Raw genomic sequence first — 11,127 nt, 5'->3', positions numbered from 1 at the left:
ACTGACCAAGGAGCAATCCAGATGCTTGCAGCCCACTCTTTATGGCAGGAAACTGTGCACGTTTGCCTCTGCAGGGACATGGGGGAAGGCCAGGGGAGGGGTGAGCCTTCACTCTGTCTCTGAGGTCTGTGGTGCCCCCAGGACAGAGCAGAGCCCTGGCAGGGCTGGAACGTGGGGGAGAGCAAGGGCTGCTTCTGCATCTCCATCAGCCAACATGCAGGATTCAAGACAGAAACAGGGCAGGCGGAACCAGTTTGGGTTGGGGGAACAGGACGGGTGCGGCCAGGTTGGAGGAGACAGACATCTGGTTCCCACCGCCGCCCAAGCGCTTCCTGCTTTCCTTGCCTTTAATAAGCATGCCCACAGCAGAGGAGAGCAGCAGATAGAAACATGCCGGGTTTTGGCAGTTCAGGCGAGCGGAGGGTGGATTATCAGGGCATTTAGAAGAAGGGGAATGGAAGGAAAAGTGGGAGAGACGGGAGACCACACAGGGAGACAACGCACAGAGCCGCGCAGCCATCTGCCGCGACTTCACATGCCGCTCCGGAAACTGACAGACACTCCTTTAGCAAGGCCCAGGCCCGTCAGATGAGTCAATCAATCAAAAAAATTCTTATGAAACTTAATCATAGAGGGTCGTGTTAGGGAGTGGGGAACAGATTAAATTACCACGGTATTAGATACGGGAAATGATTTCTGTCAAAACCATCTTTACTGCAATTATAATATGTTAATTATGTATTTCATTAAGTAAGTGGATTAGAGTCTGCACAGATGAAATCATGTGGAGGCTTTGAATCATTTGCCGAGCACGGTGGGAGGACTTCTGTGCATGGAACCCAGTTAATTTGGAAAACTTTCACAAGCAAAAAGGAATTGTTTCCCTTCTTTTGTGACCCCAGCCCCCAGCCCTGGTGGAGGAGGTTCACGGCTCCTGCATTGCAAAAGGAGCATCCGGGGCTGCTTCCTGGTGCTGGGTCTGCAGATGAACCTGTGTGTTGGGAGCCAGTCAGGGCAGCTTGCTTCTGCAAATGTCCAGTGGGCAAGGCGATACTGCGGGCTTCCAGCATGCCCCTTCCCCATCTGCTGGCGATGCCTGGCGAAGTCCTCACAAGGTACACAGCCAACAAGCCATTGGTGCAGAGAGGATGATCATGCTGAAGCCACTACATGGTGTCGTGCGCCTATCATCTGACACCTTGTTTGCATCTGCCTTTCCCATTGACACTGCCCATTGGAGGAGAGCCTGGAGGCACTGAAGTGGCATCTCCTTGCAGTGCAGAAGACCATCCCTTGATTGGCAGAGTGGCCCAGAGCCACAAGGCAGACACAACCAGATGTCTTCCAGCACATATCCCAAGACATCTGGTTTGATCCCCTCTCCCAGGTCCTTGCTGTTCTGGTAAGCCACAGGGAGCAGGGCTATTTTAGTCAACTGGTTTCCAGGCTCCTGACCATTGGGTTGAAGTAAGGAAATGGGCTGAGGACAAGACTGAAACACCTAAGACCCCTTGGACCACCATGGTGTAGTGTCCCCCTTTCTCTGCTCCCCCTTTCTCTGCTCCAGGCTGGAATCTGCTAGGACTGCCAGTCTCAGATCCACTTCAAGGACATGGAGGCCACCAAGGAGCAAACCCTCCATTGCTCTGCAGCTCCCCACCCACCATTCTGCTCTGGTTCTGAAGTCCCTCTGAGACTTGAGGGGTAGTTGAGTCATCAAGAGAAGAAAATAAGAGTTAATAATTATTTTCCCAAAAAAAGGAGGTGTCTAGTGCCTGTAAATGTCCTGGGTCCCTGAGAATTTGGATATGACTAATAACCACAAGGGAGTTTTGACAAAGGGAAGGAAGGAGAGGAGGCAGGCAAGCAGGGCCTGCTGGGAGTGCATGGCGGCGTAAGTGACGGGAAAGGTTGGCTGATTTGATGAAAACCCCATCAGCCTCTCTGGGGAGATATTACTTTCCTCATTATTCCACTGATTGGCCTTATTTCATCTGAAGAATGCCACACATTCCTTAAGGCCTGGCAAGCCTCTTTAACAATATCCAGGAAAAAAATATATATCTATCATCTCCTTAATTGAAACAACAAGGAAATTAACAGGAGAAATCTTCTTCCGCAGGGATCAGTTGAAAGATCCACCCAAGCCCCTTTCTTCTAACCCAGCCACCCTCTCCTCAACCCCCAAAATTATCCAACAAATTTCTTAAATGTTTTACGCATAGGATGGTCATGGGAGAAGTTTGTTCTCCGATATGGCAGTGGCTGAGAGTGTTTTGTAAATCGCGTAAGAAGAACAGAGGCTCAGCTGGGCCACCAGTACCTCTCTTTGCACAGATGCAAAATCCTAGTGTGACTGGATGGTTCAGGAAGAATGCAGTATTTCAGGACAGTTGGTCCTGATACAAGAGAGTCAGCATCACTCCTCACACTATGAGACTTTGCTTCCCAGCACAACAATGGGGAGGGAAGTACAAAACACACTTGTGAATTTCAGACTCAGACTGGCATTATCAATGGCCTGGAGCTTGCAATAACTGTTAATTAAGTGCGTTTTTTCATTATTCTTTAGCAAAGAGGTAAGATTTAATGATGCAAGTTAACAATGGATGATAATTTAAAGTCGTGACAATAGTTTAATTATTCGCACACATACAAAAGTTAACTTCATAACTTATTTCTTTGTAAGAACAAGTTCATTTAAAATATTTTGAACTGTGCATACAATTACTACTTAGACTCTTTCCTTCATGGCTTTGTAGAGACAAAGAGTCATTTCTGCCTGTAAATTTCTCACTAGACAGTTCTATAGACTAAAAATTCTGTCTCACACACACACACCAAAAAAAAAAATGATAAAAGAAAAGTCCCATCGTTGAGTTTTGCTTAGAATTTGTTGAGGACTCAAGAAAGGGACATGTGGTTCCGTATTACATGTGTGTCTTTCCAATCGAATGGGAACCAAACTCTCCTAAACAAGGATGTATGAATGTGAACGTGCATGTGTATATGTGTGAAGGGTGATCCTGGTGTGTGTGTGTGTGTGTGTGTATGTGTGTGTGGTAGGGGGTGAACCTTTCCTTTGTTAGCCCATTTGAAAAGGCCTGATTTCTGTTTCTCCAGGGTGACTATCAAGAATTAGAGATGGTGTATATGTGGGGGTAGGCGTAGGATGGGGATGGTGTACAGCTTCAGGGTGACTGGAAAGAAAAGAAGGACAAATGGATACTGGAATTGGAGGATATCCCCTCAAATCCAAAGCCTCTGGGTGGTCTGGGATGATGTAATTCTAGTCTGACTGAGTACTAAAGCCGCTGAAACTTACCTAGGATGTTCAGATGTGCCAAAGCTCCAGGGCTCTGGGATGGAGCCAGCATCATTGCAAGGTATTTGGCTAGGGATGCAGCAGGACTTCCACAATTATTCCACTCCTCCTGAATTGTCTGTCATGGAAAAATCCAGAAGTCAGCCATGCCCAGTGACCCCATCCATCTCAGGTCCTCACTTGATCTCCACTCCCTCGAGGGCCAACAGCAGCTCCAGGGCATTTACAGAACCCAGTGGAGGGGCACCTGGGGCACCATTGTCAGATCCAAGTCTTCACGCTCCTGTCTTCAAAGGAAACATCTCAAAACACTGCTAGAACCAAGGAAGTAAAACTATGGTTACGTCACCCTAGTGTCAGTGTTCAGACACGCAGATAACTTTCCCAAACTACCCAATGCTGATATATTGTTGAACATGTGGTTAATCAAATATAACAACCCCATCCAGTCTCTCTTTTTGATGATTCACTCCTCAGTGTAATTATCTCACTAGACAATTTTATCAATGGGGAAATGTTTTGGCTAAAGTAATAATAATCCTACCATGGTCTGGTGTGCCACAAAGCTACAGCTGATGCTACTGTGTGATGTATAAGATAGTGATGTGGAAAGACCAGTTTTCTACCATGATTGCTTTTCGTAGACAGACATTTTAAAAAGACTGTAACACAGCTCTCAATATTCCTCCTGAAAAATGAAGACCCTCTTCAAAAGAGAAAAGTTATGCATGAAATTTAGCACTGTTCCTCTCCTCTTAGTTGAGTTATAAGCAGAGGAAGGGGTGGAGAGGCACTCCTTTGAGCTGAGAGTGAAATGCCATTGGGGTATCTGAAAGAATATTGACGACGGAGACCATCAGACCAGAAACTTCTGGAAGGTGTTCAATAAAGAGCATGGGGAGAGTGGGATGAATGTAGAAACTAGCATCAACATACATACACTCTCAGGTGTAAGATGGATAGCTGGTGAGAAGTTGCTCAGGGAGCCCAGTCTGGCCCTCTGTGATGACCTGGAGGGATGGGGGGGGGGGAGGGGAAGGAAGCTACAGAGGGAGAGGATGTATGTATAATTAGGGCTGATTTCTGTTATTGTATGGCAGAAACCAACACAATATTGTAAACATTTTTAAAAATATATTTAAAGAAAAAAATAAAAAGCATAATTTGTTGATTGGATATCCCCTTACTCTCTAAAATTGTTTCACATATTGGGTGCTTTTTATCACCCAACCTTCTTTTGTTTTGCTTTGTAATTACCACCAAGTAACCTTTTCCTGGTTGTTGCTGGAAGTATTACCTGTTTTTTGTTTGTTTGTTTGTTTGTCTTGCCTTCCTGAATGTGAACAGCAAGGGATTTGTCTTTCTTATTTATCATGGTATCATGTGCCTCAAAAGTACCTGGCTCACAGTGAGTATTCAGTAAATATCTGTTGAATCCATGAATAGATATGTGTGCGTTCAGTGTGTTGGTTGTGAGATGATCTTTCCCCCTCCCTCAATCTATAGGTGTGTTGACACAACTGAACTGATGAAGGGATTATAAGAACATAACCTGTCATGGGCAGAGTTTTTGGCCCAGTTCTTGACCCCTCTCTGTGTTCAGCTCTTTGCCAAATGAGTTTATAGTTCCTCCCATTAAAAGATTGGAACATATTTCCCCACCTATTGACCTTGTATTTGACTGAGAGCCTGGCTTTGGCCAATGGAATGAGGTGGAAGGGACATTACACCAATTCTGAGCCTTGAACTTGAGACATTTGTGTGTTTCTGCTCACCTCTTGCACTGCTCTCATCAGCATGAGAAGAGCACATCCAAGCTAGCGTGTTGGTTCAAGGAGGAAAATATAAGACACTTGGAGCAGAGGCACCCAGCTGAGCTCAACCTAGATGGGCTGAGCCCCAGCCAACCCATGGCTACATGATCTATATAAATGCCTGGTACTGGACACCACAGATATCATGTTCTTGTTTGTTAAGCAACAAGGCAAGTGGATACATGATCTTCTTCTGTCTCAACTGTGTAGCAATCAGTCTCCTGGATGAATGATCATGCACATGACACTGAGTTGGCCAAAATGACCAAAGTAGACATCCTCGTGTCAAAGCCAGGACACCCACCCTTCATCCCTCAGTAGACAGCAGGGGAGAGAGAAGGTATCAGTCCTACAGAGTGAGCTGGACAAGTGCCGGGCACTGTTCTTGCCACTTCCCGTGCATTGTCTCATTTAGTCCCCAAGGCTACTGTGTCCCTACCTCACAGATAAGATACTGGGCTTACAGAGGGGCATCATGGACCCCAGGCCCCATATCTGGGAAGAGAAATCTAGAGTCTTTTTACTGTGGTCCTCAGAGACCATCCCAGTGAGAAGGACCAAGTTTGTTTTGCAATCAGAATAAATGAGAGAGAGCAGAGCTAACCTGCCAGTAAGGATCAGGTGGGATCGCCTCTTTCAGCTCCAGTTCATGGACACAGCAGCCACCTAGCAGCAAACCCTCCATCCCTGCACAGCACAGCACCATCACCCCCCACCATGAACCATTATTCTCTGGTTCTAAAACCTCTCTAGGATTTGAGGGACATAAACAGCCATAAAGAAAAGAAAATAAGTTAATAATTATCTTTCAAAAATAGGAGGCATCCATCACCCATAAATGGCCCAGGTCCCTGAGAATTTGCAGTCTCACCCACTCTCTACACCTGCTCCCATTTCCAGAGTAGCCTGAAGTTAACAGTGGTTTTGGCTTCATTTAGACATGGCTCCATGCTCTCCCAGGGACCATGTTACTTGGACAAAGAATATTTGTCCTAGAACCGTTTGCATTTCTGTCCGCTTACTTGCCTTAGATAACCTTCTCCAACACAGAGCAGTACATTGCATAAGGAATATTGGAATTCTGCCTTCAAGATGATAGCATTTTTAAAACAAAGACATAACCATAAGTCCAATTTGTTTCTTTGCCAGGCTCTTCAAACACAGTTTTGTTGTGTGAAACTGATCATCCCCTCGAGAAACAGAATAATTATGACTTGAGTTTGATTCTGCATTTTTAAGTATCAGCCGTTCATACAGTAGACTTCTACTGAGTGCCCACTGTGACCCAGGTAACCTGCTCAGGCCTAAGGGTCCAGAGACATCTTCTTAAAAACGTGACCTTTTGTCTGGAAGCATTTCAGAATAGATGCCATTTGTCATCACTGCTCATTGAAGGACTTCAGACACTGGCCTAACTTCTCAGTTTCTTCAGTCCTTCATGACTCGATATGTAGCCTACCTTCCAGACCTCCACCTTTTGCCAAATTTGTTTCCCTAGCTCCAAATGTCCTCCTCCATTTCTCTCTACTTGGTATGTTCCTACTTCCCAAGACACCAAGGCAAAGTGGGCATCATCCAAATTGTTGAGGGCCTATATAGAACAAAGTGGTGAAGGAAAGGCAAATCTGCTCTCTGCTTGAGTTGGGACTGGCATCTTCTCCTGCCCTTGGATCTTGGCACTTCTGGTTCTTAGGCCTTCAGATTTGGATTGAATTATACCAATGGTTTTCCTGGTACTTCTGCTTGCAGGCAGCAGAGTGTGGAACTTCTTGGTCTCCATAATTACGTAGGCCAATTCCTATAATAAATCTCCTATAATATTGCTATATATTATATATATATATATATATATATATATATAATATATACATACATACACACACATAAATTTCCAGTGAGTTCTGTTTCTCTGGAAAACTCCAGTAATATGGCTCTGAAGTTCAAGCGGTCTTTATTCTCCCACTGCCTGGAGCATAACTCATCACAGCCCCGTAATAACACTATTATGAATGACACATGCTCTATTGCATTTGAATATACTTTGAATAATGGTCACATTGCATTGTGTTTCTTTTACACATCTGTCTCACTTATCGAAGTGTGGACCTTTTGAAGTTGGGGACCATGTTGTAAAAATCTTAGCTCCTGGCACATAGCAGATATGAAATAGAAATAAATGAGCAGATGTGATTCACATATTTATTCTGCTTATTGTTTGTCTACTTCCCATTAGATTGCATGCTCCAAGAAGACAGGAAGCTTTATCAGTTGTGGTCAATGACAACATCTGACACATATTCAGTGCTTAATAAAAGCTGTTAGCTGAATGAATGACTAGGAAAAAGGAGAAAGTGAGATTTTTCAGAATTTAGGTAACAGTTACCCCAGTCTCCAAATGTTGCATTTTCCTAAGGGAGTCTTCCCTATTCTAATGACCACTGCTCTCTGTATAAAAACACTCAGGCTATTCCCAGTGTGGCAGGACATCCTATCTCTATCCCGGTTGGTCAGGAACAAGGGTGGATATCAGATAAGCATCCAGGGTGTCTATTGAAAGTGAAGAGACTTTCACTTCTGGATCATTATCCACCTGCAGAAGCAGAAAGATCTTTATGAAAATGCAATCTTCTCTGGTGATCACATCTCTGGAAATGATGTTATGAGGCCAGGAAATTGATTTCTTGCATTGTGAAATCATTCCTGGGGTCATCAATGTCAAAGCCAACTGGTTCATGGATTTCCTTTTTTCCTCCTTGGTGGTGGTGGTTTAGTCACTAAGCCTTGTCCGACTCTTGCGACCCCATGGACTATAGCCTGCCAGGCTCCTCTATCCATGGGATTCTCCAGGCAAGACTACTGGATTGGGTTGTCATTTCCTTCTCCAGGGGATCTTCCTGACCCAGAAATTGAACCTGGGTCTCCTACATTGCAGGCAGATTCTTTACTGATTGAGCTATGAGGGAAGAATTATGTATGTGTGTGTGTGTGTGTATAAAATAAAGAGCAGTGCTTTTGTGAGTTAAGCCTAATAAGATGTGATCACATGAAGTTCATCCTTTGAAGTAAATATCATGGCTTAACACAAGTAACCAGCCTTACCTCCTTCCTCAGTCGTGACTTGCAAGCTAGGAGCAGAAAGTGGCTGGGCACACAGGAACCAACCTGCAGGCACCTTCTGCTTCCCTATGTGACCAGGTCAAGGAGTTCTTCTTGTAGTGGCTATGAGATTGAAGGAAAAACAGGCATTTTTCTGCCTGACAGCAGAGCCATAAAATGGTATGACCATTTCAGAGAACAATCTGGCTGTAGGTATTGAATTGACACTCTAACTCAGCAATTTTTTGTAGGAATTTAATTTAGAGAAACTCTCCTACAGATACATGGAAGGGTCCATATGAGAAGTGCATTGCAGGATGCTTGTAATACAAGGAAATAGTGACAAACTGTTTGACGTCAGTAAAGTAGTGGATAAAAATTCTTGCTGTCTTCAGAGAGTGGCATACTATAGAGTAGCTAAAATGGATGAACTAGAGTGGGAGGCAGGCTGAATCTTTGGCATCTGGTTTTGTAAATAAAGTTTTATTGGAAGACAGCTACACGCATTTATTTACATACTGTCTATGACAATATTCACATAGGTGCTGCTTTTGTCCTAGATACACAGAGTTGAGTAGTTGAGACGTAACCCATATGACCTGTACAGCCTAAAATATTTACTCTTTGGTCTTTTCCAGAAAAGTGTGCTGATTCTTTTTTAAATAAAACTGTCTAGCTCACGGCTAGAGAGGGAAAACAATTTTGAAAGAAAAGGGTAGATTGTACCATGATATGTTACAACACTGCTTATGTAAATTAAACACAAGAGTACATGACAATGCCTACAAGTATGTGGAAGTGGCACCAACGGGCTAGAAGGACATCTACCGGGTTCATAATTCTTTTTTAAATTAATATTACATTTTATTGATGTGAGAGACACTGAAAATATTTGCATTGCAAGTAAGACTATATTATAAAAATATAGTGCCTCTGTCAAACTAGGAAATAATATGGAAGTGAATAAGATTTATCATTCATTGGTGGTATATAAAATTCAGCACAAAGATCAAAGGGTTAATGTTCTGACACATTAGGCATAGCTCCTTAGAAATCTTTGAGGATTGCTTTTTTTACTGAAGTTACAGTTAATTTACAATGTTGTGTTAATTTTAAGTCTATAGCAAAGTAATTCAGTTACACACACACACACAAATGCACATGTATATATATGTTCTTTTTCAGATCTTTTCCACTATAGATTATTATGAGATATTGAGTGTAGTTCCCTGCTGTTTACCTATTTTAGGTATATTAGTGTGTATATGGCACGCCTCTCCAGTACTCTTGCCTGGAAAATCCCATGGACGGAGGGGCCTGGTGGGCTGCAGTCCGTGGGGTCACGAAGAGTCGGACACGACTGAGCGACTTCACTTTCACTTTTCACTTTCATGCATTGGAGAAGGAAATGGCAACCCACTCCAGTGTTCTTGCCTGGAAAATCCCAGGGACGGAGGAGCCTGGTGGGCTGCCGTCTGTGGTGTCACACAGAGTCGGACACGACTGAAGCGACTTAGCAGCAGCAGCAGCAGCAGCAGCAGTGTGTATGTATTAATCCTAGGCTTCCCAGGTGGCGCTAGCGGTAAAGAACTCTCCTACTAACGCAGAAGACACAAGAGACAAGGGTTTGATTCCTAGGTTGAAAAGATCCCCTGGAGGAGTACATGGCAACCCACTCCAGTATTCTCGCCTGGAGAATTCCACAGATAGAGAAGACTGACCGGCTATGGTCCATAGGGCAGCAAAGAGTTGGATATGACCAAAGTGACTTAGCACGCATGCACACACATGTTAATCCCAAACTCCTAATTTATCTCTCTCATACTGACTCTCTCCACCGCACCCTGTTATCCACTTTGGTAGCCATAAGTTTGTTTTCTATGTCTGCAAGTTTATTTTTGTTTTGTAGATAAATTCATGTGTATCATTTTTTTAGATTCTGAATATGTGACATATATTTGTCTTTCTCTGTAAGATTTACATCACTTAATATGATAATCTCTAGTCCATCCACGTTGCTGCAAAAGGCATTATTTCATTCTTTTTATGGCTGAGTAATATTCCACTGTATGTGTATATCTATATATCTATATACACACACCACATCTTATTTATCTATTCTTCTGTTAATGGACATTTAGGCCGCTTCCATGGTTATTGTAAATACTGCTGCAATGAACATTGGGGTGCGTGTATCTTTTTGAATTATTATTGTTTTCTCTGAATATACATTCAGGAGTGGGATTGTTGGATCATATGGCAACTCTCTTTTTAGTTTTTTAAGGACCTTCCATACTGTTTTACATAGTAACTTCACCAATTTACATGTCCACCAACAGCATAGGAGGGTTCCTTTTCCTCCATACCCTTACTATTTGCGACTTTTTAATAAAGGCCACTCTGACTGGTATGAGGTGACACCACATTGCAGTTTTGATTTGCAGTTCTGTAATAATTAGTGACACTGAGCATCTTTTCATATGTTTGTTGGCCATCTGTATACCTTTTGAGAAATGTCTGTTTAGGTCTTCTGCTCATTTTTTGATTTTTGTTATGTTAAGCCATATAAAGTGTTTGTATATTTTGAAAATTAATCCCTTGTTGGTAGCATCATTTGAAAATATTTTCTCCTAGTCTGTAGGTTGTCTTTTCATTATGTTTATAGTTTCCTTTGCTGTGTAAAAGCTTTTAAGTTTAATTAGGTCCCATTTGTTCTTTTTTTTTTTCCATTACTGGAGGAGACAGATCCAAAAATATATTGCTGCAATTTATGTCACAAAAGTGTTCTGCCTATGTTTTCCTCTAGGAATTTTATAGTATCTTGTTTTCTATTTAGATTTTTAATCCATTTTGAGTATTTTTTTTATATGGTGTTAAACCTAATTCTTTTAC

This window comes from Giraffa tippelskirchi, chromosome 7 (genome assembly GCF_054371585.1).
Source record: "Giraffa tippelskirchi isolate mGirTip1 chromosome 7, T2T-mGirTip1v1.2.pri, whole genome shotgun sequence".
Taxonomy (NCBI): domain Eukaryota; kingdom Metazoa; phylum Chordata; class Mammalia; order Artiodactyla; family Giraffidae; genus Giraffa; species Giraffa tippelskirchi.
This window is presented reverse-complemented; position numbering follows the sequence as displayed.